Source organism: Miniopterus schreibersii (assembly GCF_964146895.1).
Source record: "Miniopterus schreibersii genome assembly, chromosome: 17".
NCBI classification, from domain to species: domain Eukaryota; kingdom Metazoa; phylum Chordata; class Mammalia; order Chiroptera; family Miniopteridae; genus Miniopterus; species Miniopterus schreibersii.
In genome coordinates, this window is record NC_138117.1 from 38,957,987 (window position 1) to 38,972,080 (window position 14,094).

Genomic DNA, 14,094 nt, shown 5'->3' on the forward strand with positions numbered 1-14,094 from the left:
TGTCATCCAGCCCAGCCGGGCGTGGCTCAGCGGTTGAGCGTCGACCTAGGATCCAGGCGATTGGGGTTCGATTCCCGGTCAGGGCACATGCCCGGGTTGTGGGCTCGATCAATGATACTCTCATCATTGATGTTTCTCTCTCTCTCTCTCCCTCTCCCTTCCTCTCTCTGAAATCAAAAAGATATATTTAAAAATAAAAAAATAAAAAAAATAAAATGTCACCCAGGAGTGAACTGTACAGAGAGGATGAAGGAACGAGAATCAGTTTCTTACTAGATATAGACCTTTCTGCCCCATTCAATTCTTTTAGATTTTTCTACTACACACCTACTACCGTTGCCAATCCCTACAGACACTTAGAGGTGACAGATGGAGGGGACGATACAGAATAGTAGCTGTGCTGATGGGAGAGTGGGGAGGCAAACACACAGAGGATAAGAATCACGGAGTGCAATGGTACAAGCACATTCCTTGCCCCGGGGCCTTTGCATGTGCTGTTCCCGCCACCTAGAATATTCTTTCCTAGAATCCATGTGGCTGCTTGTTCCCTTGCTGCACTCCTGGTCCTGCCCAATGCCCTTCTTAGAGAGGCCTTCCTTGGTCACTCTAAACATTGTCACCACCCCCTTGCTGGGCTACATTTTCCTTCACAGCCTTAATCACAAAATGATATTCCCTTGTGTTTTGAAATCCTCGTTGTTTGTTTGTCTCACTGCTCCCCCCCCCCACACCCCCGCACCTGGAGGGCAGAAACTTCATCTGTGCCCCTTACTGCTGTGGTCCCCCTGCTGAGAACAGTGGAAGATCCTCAAAAATACAGGGGTGGACAAAAGTAGGTTTATAGTTGTGAGTATGCAAAACAGAGTTTATTCTTATATTACTATTTATTATTGCATTATTTTCCATAGAAACAACTGTAAACCTACTTTTGCCCAATCCACATGTGTGGACTGAGGCGAGTGATGAGTGCTCCAAACTCAGGGGGCAGAGGCTCATCTGGTTTGTGCATGGTGAAAGGTGGAGACCTTGGTCATTGCTGGGCCTCGGGGTCCTCATGTGGAAAATGGAATGGTTACAATAACAATCTCAAAGCAGCCCTGGCCAGGAACAGCCCGGGACAGTGTCCAGCTCAGCACAGCTCCCCTCTGGTCACTGGACTTTGTGTCTGGAGGTTTCCTCTTCTAGCTGAGCTCTGCTTGTCGATGGCTGAGCAGGTCAGCCATCCTCAGGGAGGGAGTGCAGAGCTCCACCTACAGACTTCCTTTGGCTTTTGTAAAAACAACAAACCAAAAATACTACAAACCACACTGTGCATCTGTGCAGCCACCCAGAACTGTGGCAAGAAACTGTGAGTCCTGCCTGCTAGGCTGCTTGAGGCTGGGCAGGATGTGGGGCACCCAGCCCAGGAGGGAGCAACTGGCCCCACTGTGGGCCCACGAGTCTGGTTCCCAGACAACCTGGAGCCACAGAGACTTCCCTGGAATGGCAGAATGGCCTCTGTCAGCCATAGTGGCTCATTCTTGAACCCAGGTGTGAGTAAGGCTCTGGGTTTGTCCTGACTAGGACCCCCATGGGGGATGGGTTTTTTTATCTAATGTCACCCACCCCTTCCCACTTCTCTGTTCCAGTGGCTCTGCCTTGTCAACTGAAAAATCTGCATGAGCATCACCAAAGGCTCACTGACTTCCTGGCTGTACAGGGGCTATGGAGCTGTAGCTATGTCTGCTCCACAGCCCACTGTACAAATGGGCAAACTGAGGCCCAGCAAAGAGAAGCAGCTGGCACAGGCTGCACAGTGTGACCTGGCAGAGCCAGACCTGGAACCTGCTTTCCACATTTCTGGACAACATCTCCCATTAGACAGTAGTTTTCAAATGTTCTTGAAAGTGGATCTTACACCAAGGTAGAAACCAGCTACTGACGCTGAGTTTTTCCGACTGAGGTGGGGGTGGGGATCCCAAGCCTAGCCATTGGACCTCCTCGCCATCCTCAAGGTGGTGTGAAAACCAAAGCCAGTAACAGATCACACCCACTGTTCCTGCTGGTGGCCCCAGAAGGTCATACCCACTTCCAGCCCCCATCCCATGGCGTGTATCTGAAGACTTCAGAGACTAAATCAGGCAGTTAATCTGTGGCCATGCCACTAAGTGGGGCTGGTTCACTCTCAAAGATTTCTCAGAAACGGCTTCTAAGAAATCTTCTGAAAAGAAGAGTGGGTTTCAAAGATAGGGAACAGGGCTCAGGCACTCCTGGTGATGGAGAGAGGTAGGGGGACCAGAATACAGTCAGAGGCATGTGGGGGTACAGAGGAGAGGCTGAGGGGGAGTCAGCACCTGGTGGGTGCCTAACTGGATGAGGGGTGGGGGCCCCACGCTGGACCCGCTTCCACCTTTCTACCACAAAGTCAGGGGTCCCACTTTCTCAATCACAAAGAACATCCATCTTCGCAACAGCCTATAGCTACATGCTGCACATGGGGTGCCTTTATAATCGGGGGCAGAACACACTTCTCATGTGGTCCATGTTGGTGACTTAATGCATTTGAACATGGCAAAAAGGGAAAACCCTCAGTTAACCAGACTTTCTAATGATTAGATGAACATCCCACTCCCTGAACACTGCCTGACCATGTGGAGTTATAGAGGATTTCCTACAGGCATGAGAGCCACTGTGACCAGGGCGCTGTAGGAGGCACAGGGAGAGACACAGCCATCACCATGTCACAGGTCCCCAGACTTGGGTGGAAGGGGGATATCGCTTCAACACAGTTTAAGGCAGACAAAGCAAGACAATTAAAAGCACTGTTTCTGGAGCGAAAGAGAGCTGGGTTCAAATCCCAGCTTTGCCACTTACCAGCTGTGTGACCTCGGGGGAGTTCCTTAACCTCTCTGAGCCTCAGTTTCTTTATCTGAAAAACAGGAAAAAAAAATACTCAGACTTACCGCAGGGAGAGGATGTGCAGGCCTAACCAGAGAGTGCCTGCCATGTGCTCAGCTCAGACACACAGAGTAAATGTTATGGGTTTGTGTGAAGTGACAGAGCCCCATCAAGCTCCCGGTGAGGAGAGAGCAGCAGTCACCTGCAGAGCGCTGGATGGAAGTCAGGGGACCTGAGCATCAGGCTTTGAGCAGCACACTGTTGATGAAAGCTCTGTGCTGTGTCACCTCTCAGACTACTTCCTGCTCCAGACAGATGAGAAAATGGGGCATTCTAATGCTGAGATCGCTCTTGCACCGGGCACCACAGGCACCATTAAACCTCACGCAGTCCCAGGGGAGCTCCAGCTTCCTGCCGGACAGAGGAGGAAACGGGGTTCAGATGGCAGAGGAGCTGGGTGGGGTCCCGGGGTGGAGAGTGGCAGAGGAGGGCTGGAAACCTGTCTGTCAGCTCGAAGCCGTCCTCCCCCCATGGCAGAGGCCTGTGCAGGTGGCACCTGCAAATGGACTGGTGGCAGGTCCCACACCACATGGGGTGGGCGTGGGTCTGACTCTGGAGTATTCTGATTGTCAGGAAACAGACAGCTGGGTACTTTGTAAAGGGGTAGAGGACCTGAATCTGAAAACTGGGGCAGTGTTATTGTTGCTTTAGCTTTTTTCCTAAATGCTGAGTGGAGGCCCACCCTAAACAACGATGGCAAAAGATAATAACAGCCCGGCCGGGCGTGGCTCAGCGGTTGAGCGTCGACCTAGGATCCAGGCGATCGGGGTTCGATTCCCGGTCAGGGCACATGCCCGGGTTGCGGGCTGCAGCCGATCAATGACTCTCTCATCATTGATGTTTCTATCTCTCTCTCCCTCTTTTTTCCTCTCCCTGAAGTCATTAAAGATATATTAAAAATAATAATAATAATAATAATGCCCTTGATAATAATAACCCTGTGGACTACCAGCAGCTTCAGCCACATGCTGTCTTGGCTCTGGTTACCTGTGAGGTGTGCAAAATGCCTTCCTCCGGGGGGTGGGGCAAAGAGAACTTTCTGAATGGTCCACAGGCCTGGTTTCTCTTCGCCCTCTCGCCTGAGCTCACTGACCTCTGCAGTCAATAATGGATGACCCAAGACCCATGGACACTAATATCACACGGGCTGCCTGGCCAGCAGGAGGGGGTCGGTGCCCAGGATGGGCCGGGCCTGCCACTGACTCTCTGGGGAAAGGAGGGATATTAAATTCATAACACATTTTAGTTATGTCATCACTTTCTGAACAAGCAGCGTGTGTTACTTGCTCACCTTCTCCCGCCATATACATGGAAGCTTTGGTGGGACTCGGTCCTGCTACCTCGCGACAGGTGAGCCTCAAGGCCACGCCTGCAGAGGCTGGGGGACTGCCAGTCTGTCTCTTACAGCTAAGCATCCTTCAGTGAGTCACCTACCCCACTGTGGTACAGAGGGGCAGGGGTGGATAGCTAGGAGCTGCTGGGCTTTCCTTAGGTAGAGATGATTCCTAGTGACCCTGGGAGTCACTGCACCTGGGCAGGCAGGTTTCAGGTTTTCCCTCCCTCAGCTGGGACAGGCTACCTGGACAGTGCCAGGTCCCTGCAGAGGGAACGCTGTGGGCACTTAGCCCGATGGCCTTTGCTGGATAGGACCATCACCCCTCTGCCATAGCTGCGGTTGGCTGCTAGCAGCTCCTAGATGCCCCTTGCTCTGAGGTTTGCCCCAGCCAGAGAGGAGATGCTTCCCCTGGGAGGTGACCATCTCCTGATCCCACCACCCTGGGCAGCCCCAGACAATGCCTGAGAGACCTGGGGCTTTATGAGGCCCCCTTTGCCTCAGTGTGGAACCAACCCTGCAGTGGGGCACTTCGTGTTCCAGGGTCCCTGTGGGGTCAGGCTGAAGGTCGAGTCCAGCTGGGGGCACTTGTTCAGCTCCTTCCCTCCCCAGCCCCCTCCTCCAAAGCACCTCCTCAGGCTCTGCTGGGAGGAACTGAAAGCCCTGCATGAGGCTGGCCTGAGCCCCAACCCTCAGAAAGGGAAAGCTTCTTTCGAGCTCAGAGAATTTTTTTGAGAACAAGGAGCCTCTTCAACCACCTGGTCCAGACTCTTGGAGCTTTAGGACGAGCAACCAGAAGCCATCAGTCATTTAGCAAAGACTCAGTGGGGCCCAGAATGTGTTGGGCCATGGTGGGGATGCTGCTGATAAAAAGGTGATCAAGGCCAACTCCCCTGTTCTCTAAGCTGTCACATCCAATCAAACAGAGCAGTAACATTCCACATGACAATGTGTGACACTGGGTGATGGGGAGGCAGCACCGGGAGCTCCCCAGTGAGTCAGCCACGCAAAGGTGGGGCGAGGGACCAGAGTTCAGGCAGAGAGTCCTGTGAAATCACAAGCAGACATGAGCTCGAATTCAGCCCGAAGGCCTGTGCGGTGTGAGCCTGCTGAGTCTAAGGGATCATTTTACAGGATGAGGTCAGAGAGGGAAGCAAGGCCTGATGATGTCACCCCAGGAGGACAATGGCTTGTCACCCAATAAATTAGCAAAGGTGAGAGGATCCTCATGATGTCCCTTTCTAGTCACTTCCTCTGGGCTAGCTCTGTCCTTGGGGAACCCGCCACACACCTGTTCCCACAGGAGGTCCCAGGCCGAGACCCCCGTTTCATGCCAGCTATTTCGGTATCGGAGATTAAGCCTTGAGAATAAAGCAATCAGTGGCCTTTCGAACACCAGCTCCGCTTTCCAAAGTGTCGCTCTGGGCTTTCACGTGCAGGCACCTGTCAGATGTGGACCAGGAGCGACTTTGCAGCCCTTCGCGGCCCTTCACATCGAATGAGACGCGGGCTGCAGGAGGCGTGGGAGCCCCTGCCAGGCGTCAGAGGGGAGCTGAGCAGGGTGCGGGCTCCCGGAGGGGCTCCTTGCTGCCCACGGCAGCTGCGGGCTGTGGGACTTACTAGCCAGGCAACGTGAAACCGACGCTGAAAGAGTTTGAAGCCTCCATCTCCGCCTCTGGGAAACAAGAACACTGGCGTCCCCATTCTGGGCACAGTGTCTGGTCTTCTCATGACTGATGGCATCATGTGCCTGGGCTCAGCGGCCCTCAGCCCGGGGGTGGCCACCACCGCTGGGAGCAGTAAGGGGACAAAATCCATCACCAGGGAAAGACAGGGGATGGAGTATGAATCTGAGGAGACCACTCTCCAGCTCTTTCTTCCTAAGTCCTCACACTGTGATTCACGCAAATAGCTGGCGACCTTTTTGAACAGAATTTGAAGTGGTAAACGGGAGTGCTGTAGCCACAGCAGCCACAAAAGGCAAAGAAAGGAAAACTTTGTCGGTTTCCCTCTTCAAAACTCCAGCATCACTATCCAGGGCTCGAATTAAGTCCCTTTGATACACTTGTACATTTTGGTACTAAATACTCATCTCGGGGTTTTTAAAAGATCGACAAACACATTTGGAAAATCATCATCCAGCTAAAGCTGAGCCAGGATGGGAAAGCAAGCTTATCTGGGTTTGGGGCCCTCGTTGGCGGAGCATGGGGAAGCAGATATGCATGAAGGCTGTGGTCCTTGGGAAAGCAGCAAGAGTAACATAAGGGGCCAGTTCTGGTGTAACGAAGCACAGAAGGGCAACTGTCCTTATGCAACACCTACTATGGGCCTGGCCCTTCCATACAAAAGCTAACATTTACTAACTAGTACAGGTGCACTGTTTCAAACACTTCATATGGATTAAGCCAGTCGATCTCCCAAACAACCTTGTATTAGGTGTCCTTAGTGTCACTCCCTATGCAGGGGAGTCCAGAGAGGTGAAGTGATTTGTCCAAAGTCACACAGCAAGTAGATGGCAGAGTCAGTATCTGAATCCAGGTTGCCAGACAACCTTCAAGCCTGAAAGTGTTAGCTCAGCAAATGCACAGACGGATCTCCCTGGGCAGCAGTAGTTGCCTGCCCACTGGTGTGCGAGCCGTTTTCTGAAGATTGGCAGTGAGTCAGAATTTGACCTGTGCCAAGCTCCGGGTCAGGCTTTTAGTGGAGCCAATCCAGGGTCATTTCTGGCAGCACAGTGGCTGGATAGTCCCATAGTGGAGGGCCCAAAAGCCCCAGCCTGACTCTGGACTCTGCCATAACAAGCTGTGTGTCTTTGAGCAAGCCCCATTCCTTCTCTGGGCTTCAATTCCTGCCTTGGGAAAAGGCAGTGGTGAGGAGCCCATCAGGGTGGTGGACCACACACCCAGACTAAGCCACAAAGGACCATGCTTTATGTCCCTCAGGGTCACTACCTCCCTGGTGATTTTTGGCAAGTTCCCAAATTCCAGGTCTCAGTTTCCCAATCTGCCCAATGTTGCACTAAATCCAAGGATATGGAAACTTGCCTCATGGGATGTTTTGTCTATGGCATACAGCAACTGACAAAACTTTCAATTAGCTGCAACTTAGAAAACCTCACAAAAAATCTGGACTCTGGCTTCCCTTCGTAAAAGAAGGGAAGGTCCGGGAACCCTGGGCTCATATTCCCCATAGCGACAATTCCCTGGGGCTGAGCAACAGTCATCTCCTTTGTTCAGAACTTAGTCAGTTTTCCAGTTTGCCACAGGCCCACTACTCCCTAATGCTTACCCAAACCTCTTTATCCACTGGTATTACCCATGTGACCCCTGTGGACATAGGAAACTGTGACCCCTGGACTGATGTTCTAAAGGTCTCCCCTGCTCCTGCTTTCCATGATTTTCCTGATGTTATTCACATGCCACTAGATGCTGCCCTGCTATAGTATATAGTAGGGGGCCACCAGCTTGAGTCTGAGTCCTCCAGGGCTGCCTCCCACTGCCCAGCTGAAGGGAGAGGCTCTGCCTCTGCCAGGATTCCGATCCCCTGGTCAGCAGAAAGATGATAGCCTCTGAAATGCACCAAGCAGCCACCAGGCCACGCAGAGAGCTCCGCTGCTGAAGCCTCCTATAATTACCTGCAGTGTGTAATAAAGCCCCATTTAGAAACCTTAGAAAGGAGAACTTTTTCCTGGGTAATTTCCTGATCATAGAATTTCAGGACTGGAAGGCATCTAGGCCAACCCATCATTTGACACTTAACTCTCCTCCAGTGAGGCTGGCATGATTGGTTCAAGGTCTTACTGTTTGCCCAGCACTGCTGGAAGCTGAAAATAGAAAGAAGTGAGGCACGAAGCCCCACGCTGGAGTCCTCCCAGGCTGTGGAGGCAGGTCAGGTAAACAGATAGTGACAAAGCAGGGCTGCAAGGACCCTAACTCCCACAGCTAGCACTGCTCAGCCATACTAAGTGCCAAACACTTCACATAAATGATCTCACCTAATTCTCAAGTTTAATCCCTGATTTGCGGGTGGGAACTCTGAGGCTCAGAGAGGTTAAGGCCCTTTGTTGAAGTGGCACAGCCTATAGGTGCTGAAGCAGGCTTTAATCCCAGTTATGTGAGACTCCACAGCTGAGTTTGCAAAGGAGACCTTAGCCAGCTGGGTGGCCTGGGGAGCAGAGAAAGGCAAACAAAAGAGAGAGTGAACCCTGGGTGGGTGAGGGGCCAGGGGGAGGCACAGAGGTCTGGGGCCTCATTAGCAATTAGAGAAATGCTGAAAAAAACACACAGGATGAGACATCATTTGACACCTATTAGCCTGGCAAAAATGCACAGGCACTGAGATGCCAAGTGTCTGCGAGTTTTGCAACTTGGAAGCTCAGGCCCTGCTAATAGGAAAGTGGACTTATGAGCTACTCTTGGGAACCACCTGGCAGCACTGGAACAAGTTAGAGAGAGGCACACTCATGCTCCAGCAATCTCACTTTCAGGTGAACACCAGAGCTATCCAAAGTGTCTAGGAGACTGTCAAGCACAATCCAGATTGTTCATATATATATATATATATATATATATATATATATATATATATATATAATTTTTTTTCTAAATATATTTTTATTGATTTTTAGAGAGGAAGGGAGAGGGTAGAGAGATAGAAACATTGACGAAAGAGGAACATTGATCGGATGCCTCCTGCACGCCCCCTCGTGGGGATCGAGCCCACAACCCGGGCAGGTGCCCTGACCAGGAATTAAACCGTGACCTGCTGGTTCATGGGCCAATGCTCGATCACTGAGGCACACTAGTCGGGCCATATGTTAAAGGAAGAAAAATTCTGGGTCACAAAGAATTTTTTTTTTAAAACATGGGGAAATGTTTCTGTTATAATGGCAAGGTGGTGGGAGTCAGGAAACACATAGGATGCTAACAGCCACCTCAGGGGTGACCTGGGAGGTGTCCAGGATTACATGCCAGGCACACATTAAGAACTCTGTAAGTCAATGTGGTCAAGTGCTGTCACCTCTAACAATCATGCTTCGCCACTCACCATGCATTCATTCAGTGCATGTTTGCTGAATACCTGCTGTGGGCCAGGCAAGGCTCCAGGCGGCCGGCCTACAGCTGGGAGGTGAAGCAGCTTCAACCCCAGGCCCCAGAGAGAACAACACAGACGTCCAAGTACAGGAGGTCAGACGAGCCCAGATGAAGAGCAAGGCCGGGGGAGGATGCAGCGAGTGGGCATGCCCACGCCCAGGGGCCACGTTTTGCACACACTCCATGGTGGACTCAGCCAGGGGGGACCCGCTATGGCCTGGCACTTCTGTCCTCCGAGTCCTGCTAGCTGTCCCAGCTTCCAGTGACACTGAAGTTAGACCATCAGGATGCTCAGAACTTCCTCAAAGGCATCAAGAAAAGATGTTGAAAACAAAACACAAACAGACTCATAGATACAGAGAAGAGACTGACAGCTGTCAGAGGGAGGGTGTTTCAGGGCTGGGTGAAAGAAAATGAAGGAATTAAGAAAAAATAAAACAAAAACAGACACGGACAACAATATGGTGATTGCCAGAGGGAAAGGTGGGGGGAGGTAGAAAAGGGTAAAGGGGGGACATGTGGTGACTTGACTTTGGGTGGTGAACACACGACGCAGTATACAAATGATGTCTTATGGAGTCGTACACTTAAAACCTATGACTTTATTAACCATTGTCACCCAATAAACTCAATAAAACTTTTTTTAAAAAAGAAAAGATGTTGAGTTTGGCCCATCTCATACCATTCCTCTGACTCCCCGCAAATGGATTCTGATCCCCTTTGGGCAGAAACACGATCCCCCCGCAGATGGGGCTTAGCTCCAGCCAGCCCTGCCCCAGCCCAGCCCTGTGCTATCATAAAAGGCCATTCCTATGGGTGCCCAAAGCCAGTCATCCCCCTTCTAGGAATGTCTTCCAGAAAGTGGCTCCGCATGCAGAGAGTGCTGCCCAAAGAGGTTTATCATTTTTAACAGCAAAATGTCAGAGAGCTCGCACACGCTCCACCGCAGGGAAATTATTAAGTGCCTCGCGGTGCGTTCCAATATCTGCTAGGTGACAGAAAAGTCTGCATCGATAATAACGCTCGTGAAGAATAACACTGTCAAGTGGAAAAACTAAGGGCGATAATACCAGAAGCAGAATTACAGCATTAGCATTATAGGAACCAAAAGACAGAAACAGGAAATGCTCTAAAATGCTAAGACAGGTACTTTCCAGAAGGGGCATTTATGTGGGGTCCCCCCCACCTCCAGACTTAACATTTTCATTCCTTTCAGGATTTTCTTCAGTGGTCATGGCTACTTTTATGATCAGAAAATAAAACTACCATTAAAAAAACTAAAAATGGTGGCACTTGAAAACCTCCTCTGGCACCCCAATACTTAGCTGGGCCTCCCCAGGACCGGCACCTAGCGATCTCCCAAGGGCTGTGTTTAATGAGACAGCCTCTCAGGACCCGGGATTCCATTCCCACAGGGTTAGGCCCAAAGCAGAGACAGAACAATGGAAATCAACAGAGAGCACCAGCAAGGGAGAGAAGGAAGGGGGGTGAGGATGGAGACCCAGCAACAGTTTTAAAAATTAAAAAACAACAACAAATGGCTTCCCAGGAACAGAGCTTGGGAACACTGTCCCCAGATTCCGAGGCTCCCTAGGGCCCCTCCCAGCCCTGCGTTTCTCTCTCTGACCCCCACCTGGAAAGCCTATAGGATGCTGGCACTCTCACCCAGGAGCCCAGACAGGTCCACCCTTGACTTCAAACATCGTCACAGTATAATTGGATCCCCTTGCACTGTCCTGTAGGGACATGTCACAATGTCATACGCATTATATGGCCCAGCTGAGAGAGGTTAACCCACCTGCTTGAGAGGCTCAGAGTGATTAACCAACTTGCCTGAGGCCACACAGCTGGTACGGGGACAGAGCAGGAAATGGGTCTCAGGCCTTCTGATTTGACCCACCCCCTCCCGGTTCCCTGGATGGACTGTGCCCCACCCCTAGCATCCAGGAAGCCTGGGTTGAAATCCCAGTGGAATCAGTGACTGTGGGGTCTTACTAGTTAACCCCTAGGAGCCCAGGTTTCATCAGTAAACTGGAGACAAACCTAATACTGACCCAGGGGGTGGAGTAGTAAGTCCCGGCTTCCTGTTAGCACAGGGCAAGGACAGGGTCTCCTGGTGTCTGTCCCCAGCCCAGTGTGCAGAAGGTGCTGAGGAGAAAGAGAGTTGGAGGGAAAAGACCAGGATGGATTCTCAAGAGGACAGTGGCTATGCTTAGACATTTGGCGGCCTATTTCCAAACTCTGCTTTCTGGCTTAATGGAACTGGTTTCTGGCCAACTGTGCTCAGTTTGTGTCTAATTCCAAACAGATGGGTCTATGCCCTGCCCCCACCCAGCTCAGTTGCTCCCCGCCTGCTCCAGGGGCCCCAGAAAGCAGCAGCGGCCTCTTGAAGGGGGAGACCAGGCTAGAGGGGAGCTGCAAGGCCTCCTCAGGGGAGGGTGGGGTACAGCCCTTCCTGGGAGGTTGTTCAGTCCTCCCAAACACCACAGAGGCCCAGACTGGGAGGTCCAGTTGGCATTCGCCCAAACAAACAGGCAGACCCAGCCCCGCCCTTGTGCACACCCGGTCGCAGCCCATGGTCATGGTTACTGTCGAAACAACTACGCAGATGCTGTTGCTCCCTCCATGCCAAGAGACAGTGAGCCCAGTGGTTAAGCACTTGGACTTAGAGCCAAGTTACCCATGTCTGAATCCCACTCTGCCAAATCTTTGCTGGGCACCCCTAGGCAAATGTCTTAACCTCTCTTTGCCTCTTTCCCCTTCTCTGTAAAGGGGGGACGGCAGTGCTAATACTAGCACTGACCTCACAGGGACACTGTGAGGACGGACCAGAAGTTTATGTAAAGCACTTGAAGTGTCATGTCATAGATGGGAGAGCAGCATGGCCAGCCACCTGTCCTGGTCTGTGTCAACTCTCACGGGATTCCCAGGAGCCAGCGAGGCCTGCAGTGGGGTCGGCCCTCTCCCCAGATAAGAGGTTTATGACCACTCAAAACACATGTTTTTGATGAGGATTGAATGACTTATCGTCCCAGTTTTACAGATGAAAATCTGAAACACAGAGAGGTTAAGGACTTGTCCTAGGTCACCCAGCGTGGAAATGGCTGAGCCAGGACACAAACCCAGGCAGCGTCCTCCAGAACAGAGCTCTTAACCAACAGGCACCGCTACACCTCCAGCTGACTTCGGCAGCCTGCATTGAGCTGAGGACCCAGTCCCTCGCTTTGCAGACATGAAAACTCTTCCAGCTCTGCAGTCTTCTGGACACCACAACCCCTACCTCCTCTGCCAGTCACTGTCCCATGACTCATTCCCCAGCCAGCACCCAAGATCTGGGCTCCTTCAGATTGTTCTAGATCAAGAGGCGGGAAGATGAAGAGTTGATGAAGCCTTTTAAGGCTCGCCAACCACCCAGAACCACCAAATCCATGTGGAGGCCTCATTAAAGGGCTTGACTAATCGTACAGTTTGCATTAACCAGCTAATGTCTTCCTTTTCATCTGGACATCTGTCTCCATAGAAAACGGCACCCACTAAGGGGCCAGGACCTAATTGCTATGGGTTCCCATGTTACAATTACGTATCGGAGAGAAAGAGAGAGCACTGGGGCTTTGGGGCAACAGGGAAACCACTGCGATTACAGGGCAGGAATAAACAGTGAGCTCCCTCAGCCCGGGTGGAAACAGCCCAGCGTGGTTTCCTGGACTTGCAACACTGCACAAGATGAGATCAGTGTGGCCGCTCACAGGAGGAACCGCTCGATGAAGTTCTGCACTGAGAGGCATGGGTGGGGTGCAGGAGGCTCCTGGAGCGGGGTGGGAAAGGGCTGGGGCACTGAGAGAGGAAGCGGGGCAAGAAGCCGTATGTGCTGAGGCCAAGGGCACAGTGCCGGCTGGGTCCTCAGAGTCATCGCTGCACTCAGTTCTCAGAGCGAGTCAGCGAGTCCTCCAGCCCAGTCAGGCCTTGTAGCCCCAGTGGCCAGGAGAGAAACCAGAGGATCGGGGAAGTGAGGCTTGCCTGAGCCCACCTGAGTGCTGACTCTTGAACCCAGATCTGGCTGACTCCAAGCCCAGGACAACCATCCATATACTGTCACCTTCCAGAGAAGGGGCTACTGTTAATAGGGATTAAGGTGAGAGGCTGTTTTACTCCGGGTGGGGGCTGGGACCTTGCCTCTGTTTCTCTGCAGGTCCAAAGCCAAAGGAGGGGTCTGGGCTTGTGGATAAAGCCCTGGATTAGGAATGGAATCACCCAGCTTCAAATCTCGCCTCTACTCCAGATGCTGTGTGATCTTGAGCAAATTACTTCGCTGCTCTGTGCAACACTGTCAGCTGGGGAAAGGGGTGGGGTGGGTGGGTTTGATCCACCCTGGTCCCCTTCAGCTGTGAGTCCTGTGTGTTGCATGTCAGCTTGGCACGGGATTATGAACAAAGGCCCTGGTGCTGGATTGCTGGGTTCAAATCCCGACTCTGCCCAGAAATAGTGCCCCTGGAGGAGAGGAGAGGGTTTATTGCTCAGGGACCCCAGAGAGCCCACCTAGTCTGTCCCCAGCATTGGGTGCTGGGAGGGAAAGGGCAGGGTCCTGCCCAGATCATGAGACTCAGAGGCTCACTGATTTACCTGTATGCAGGCTTGGTGCTGGCCACTGAAGTTCCCTTGGGACACAAGAACTACCCTGCCCTGTCGTTGAGCTACTTTTGCGAGTGGTGTTTTGTGCCATGATGGCAGGAC

The 14,094-nt window shown here is 52.0% G+C and overlaps 1 protein-coding gene across 1 annotated transcript in view; it reads right to left on the bottom strand.

Annotated features, from left to right (window-relative positions):
• The window catches only part of ST3GAL1 (ST3 beta-galactoside alpha-2,3-sialyltransferase 1), a 64,123-nt gene that overhangs the window by 25,143 nt on the left and 24,886 nt on the right, over nt 1-14,094 (bottom strand). The window contains exon 3 of the mRNA XM_081117214.1: nt 2,854-2,908. The gene's annotated coding sequence lies outside the window, so the exon portion shown is untranslated. The remainder of the gene's footprint in view (nt 1-2,853; nt 2,909-14,094) is intronic.